This window comes from Octopus bimaculoides, chromosome 10 (assembly GCF_001194135.2).
Source record: "Octopus bimaculoides isolate UCB-OBI-ISO-001 chromosome 10, ASM119413v2, whole genome shotgun sequence".
Classification (NCBI taxonomy): Eukaryota; Metazoa; Mollusca; class Cephalopoda; order Octopoda; family Octopodidae; genus Octopus; species Octopus bimaculoides.
In genome coordinates this window covers 8,037,164-8,041,775 of record NC_068990.1, presented here as the reverse complement: position 1 = coordinate 8,041,775, position 4,612 = coordinate 8,037,164, and the positions used below count along the sequence as shown (strand labels likewise).

Genomic DNA, 4,612 nt, shown 5'->3' with positions numbered 1-4,612 from the left:
TATATATATGCAGTCAGACAATGTCGCAGATGTCTGCACTTTCGTATATATACAGACCTATGCAGTCGATTTTTTTTTTCATTTGTGGATGACGTTCCGTAGGTTTGAATGCTGTAGTTGGCTGATGTATACGTTTAGTATGGTTTTCGCTGTCATAAAACAAGTTTGCCCGTTGCTTGGGTTCTAATATGACATCGTTCTTTTTTATGAGAATTTTGGTGTAAAATTTCCTTCGTGGTGTGGAAATTTCTTTATCATACTCTTGGTCGATTAGAGCTGATCCAGGGTTAAACAAAAAGAACAGCTTCTACTAAATTTCATGATCTGTTCTGAAATAATCCTCGAATAAAAATGCTTACCTTTTCTCCGTAAATGGTAATGCGGTTAGTTGTTGCCAGTGCCTCTATTTAAGACCTTTATATTAGATGACATATTAAACAACTTCAAACTGGTTATCTATAGCTTCTCATACAAATTCGTACTAGTCTGAATACATCTACATTTATATTCTGTATTCTGCATATATAAGGTGAAAAGAAAAAACTTATGCATGACAGAATTATTGAAATAAGTCGATGTGTCTACTTTATAACTGATTAATATAATATGACAGGAGCAAGGAGACGACTTTTTACATTATGATTACTTCTTCTTTTTATAACAAATCTGCAAGTATTTTTGTTCCCATTATCTGAAAGTTGAGTGACACTGGAACAGACGACATAGCAAGTTTCAGACCAAGCCACAGGAATTCATTTTTTTAATTCTAATATATGTAATTATAAATTCGTGATGCTTATGCAATATAATATATTAATATTCAACAGCGGGAATTGCTAATTAATATCGGCTACATAATGCACACTATTGACTACATACATGTTAACTTTCACGCACATGCACACGCTTAAACGGACAATCACACGTACGGACACATACATGTAAGCATATATGTGTTTGTGTGCTTCTGTGTGTGCACTTGTATGCATAGATAAGTAGTAAATGTATATTCGTAAAAATGAGGGAGTTAGCCAATATATGAAACATAGCGTGCATACTTTGTTTGAACCCGAAGACTCTTGAATCGTAACTAATTTTCTCATCGTCATTCAGAAATAGGTTATAAAAACCATTGAAGTGTTGAAATATTTTAACAATATATAAGCAAAGATAACTAAAAATAAGAAGATATTTCGTTGGTTACCAAAAGTCTTTAAAACGAGCAATAGCTTTGTTATTTAATCGATAGGCTTCGGAGACAGAGTATTTTTCATATTCTTAGGATCTTTTGTATAAAACACGCATGAGCAAGAAAAGCAGATATAGTTTATAAAGTTTAAGTGTCGATGAATAAATGGTTGTATTTTATTCAAAATTATATGCATTTCAAAATAAGTTCACTATATTTACCAGATGAATGATATAATGTAAAAAAAATTCGTAAGTGAAAACAACTCAATAATTAAACATAAAATTTTCTGAAAAAATTCACAAATTCTGATCTTTTGTTATGAAAATTGCAACAATGCATTTGTATATTTTAAACTTTGTTACTCTAGTTTTCTATGTGTCAAATCTTTTGAATCTGTAGTATCCCAATCAATAACTCAGACATTCCTATTATGATACAGGTTAAGGAATGCTTGCTGTTTTCAATAATTCTTTCTCTCGTGAATTTTTATGACGATCCAAGATATCCTATGATAGGACCGAGATTTATGAAGCGATATGTTGTACAATCGCGTGGTACTTTAGACCAACCTCACCCTGCAGATTTGGATCTGTGCCGAGGTATGGAATAATGATTTGGTGGTGTATCAATAGCCAAACAATGGATATTATGTCTGGAAGGTATTAACCAACACTTTCAAAGACATAAACGTTCTGAGTGACAACAAAAGCAAATCTAAGCAGAGTTCATTTCTGAGTTTACAACACTACAAATAAATAAAATATCAGTGTAAAACTAATAAAATATCAGTGTAAAACTAACACGAAATTGCAGTATATTGAAATATAATGATATAAATTCCAGCCTTCGCCAATATTCTTCACAAGTTCAGTAAGCGCACGTTCAGATTATCCTTTAACGAAGAATAATATACTTCTACTTCTCAATATTACACTGATGTATAAAAAGACAAACGCTTCAAATATAATTACATTACATCCCGAATAACATGGATGTTAAAACGGAAAATGAAATATGTACAGTGCAACCAGCCATCTGCTTAAAATTTTGTATCAATTTCAGCTAGAATATATCTAAATCTTATAAGTAACTTCCACAGTGAACGTTGACGATGTGCAATGAAATAGGTCTGCACTAAAATATTCTTTGCTTCGTGTGTGAACAGAAGAAACGTTTTCAGTGTAAGCTCAGAAAGATTTGAGCCTTTCAGCAATATTATTAACTGCAATCTCATCGCAATGGTCTTCAAAAGCAGTAAAGTTTCGAGATGAGATAAACGTTATAGATAAGGGTGAAAACAAAACGAGGATTTCGGTTGAGTGAAAATACTTTTCTAACAAGATTATACATTGGGGACAATCAGAAATACCCCTTACAACTTCACTTTCCAAAATATATCTGGAGTTTAAAGAATGGTAATAGTAGGAAATATAATATATATCTTATAGAACATGTAATTTCTCACACTAATCATTCCAAGAGATGACATCTCAGCCTCTAGTAAAATAAAAATTATTCTACATAATTTTGATATTTTAGACTAATAATAAGAAACCGGGGAATACTTGCAGACACTGTTATGACTATATAATGAGGAATTTTCAACTATCTAAATTATTTCGTACCCTGTATAATGCACTGAACATGCCCAGGAATGCGATCATATTATTCCAGTATCATTCTAACTTTGCTTGAGTGTGTTTTATACGCATGCTACTCAAAGCGTGTAGAAATCAGGATTTTACGTCCATGAGTTGATGAAAACCTCACGTATCCTGCTCATTATGTGTCTTCATATGTAAATATACACATGCGCACATGTACGCACACACACATGCACATATAAGCACACATAAATATATGGCCTAAATGTTTGTGTCTGTAGAAAGAGAAGCAGAGAGAGAGAAGCAGTCGAAATACTTACCACGCCTTTCTCGACAAGAATAAATCATACAGCTCTTGGTTCGTAAAAAAGCGATGGTTTCTAGAAGAAATTCGTCTATTGCCATACTGGGTTAATTTTGTTAGAAGCGTTGGAAACATTTGTCTACAAAGCATAGAAAGTCGATGTAAAGTGATCACAAATTGATTCACAAAGGAAAATCCGTTTAATGTTTTCTAAAAGAATTATTTGAGTAAAGGAAATAATAGATACATCATGACTGTTCCAATAAGAAATGGCTTCGGCGTTTTCTAAATAGATTTCACCTTATACCGATACAGGTGATTTAACGACGGAAATCTCTCTAATGATTTATGGTATGAAGCTTAATAAAAAAAATCAATAATAGCAATGTATAATCGCAAGATGTTGTCCAGCACGAAACTGGTGTCTGTAACTACGGAAACATTTATTATATAAACAATGGCTGGTTGATTAGAAAAACAAATTACGTTGTAAAAACAGAGGTATGTAAGTCCAAGAATCAAACTCACAACTTACTTTCTATACCTAGTTCAAATGTTGTATAACACTATTCTCTTTCTTCTCCGTTACAGTTTATCCCTTTGTTGGTAATTGATTTCTAATATTAAAGTCTTGATAGGCATTAAGCTTGAGACACCACGTTACATTCTACATGATATAGTGCAATTAAGAAGTACAGAAATTAATTTATCTTGCTGTATACTTCATAGAATGACATGTCTGAGGTTATACGATATTTTGTCTTTATATGTATAAGATTTATGTTCCTTCTATGACTAAGTTAACCAGCTTTTTAATGATCCATCATTCTATGCTGTCAGCATATGATACTTTACTGTTTTAATATAGTAACAGAGCCGCTTATCTTATTTTATATCAGATAATATTCAACAGACTGATCTAATAAATGTATTCAAACAATTACTTCATGGTCGATAAAATATTTGATATTTTAAACTTTGGCAACAAAGTTATAGTTGGTATATCGAGAATATACCAACCACTTGTCTTTCGTTTATAGCAGCCGCCTTTTAGACATACTGATGGTTTATAATGGATATCTCAATAAATATAAGTGATTTAGATAATCTCAAACGCATTATACGTGGAGTTCATATGTATTATACTGCAAGTTCAAAGTGTATCGTCTTCATTTATCTACTATTTATTTCAGGCGTTCGACTGCGGTCATGCTAGAGCATCAACCTGAGAAATTTTAGTGGAACGAATCGACTCTAGTACTTATTTTTTTAAAGCGTGGTACTTATTCTATCGGTCTTCTTTGCCGATCCTCAAGTTACGAGGACGCAAACACACCAAAACTAGTTGTCAATCGGTGGCGAGAGACTGACACAGACATAAAGACACAAATCTACATACACACACACGCAGACACACACACACACACACACACACACACACACACACACATACATACATACATACATACATACATACATACATACATACATACATACATATATATATATATA

At 32.5% G+C, this 4,612-nt stretch overlaps 1 long non-coding RNA gene across 4 annotated transcripts in view; it reads right to left on the bottom strand.

The window, feature by feature from the left end:
- The window catches only part of LOC128248873 (uncharacterized), a 43,418-nt gene that overhangs the window by 35,871 nt on the left and 2,935 nt on the right, over nucleotides 1–4,612 (bottom strand). For all 4 annotated transcript variants that reach the window (XR_008265002.1, XR_008265005.1, XR_008265004.1 and 1 more), the window contains one exon: nucleotides 3,117–3,239. This is a non-coding gene — a long non-coding RNA (uncharacterized LOC128248873). The remainder of the gene's footprint in view (nucleotides 1–3,116; nucleotides 3,240–4,612) is intronic.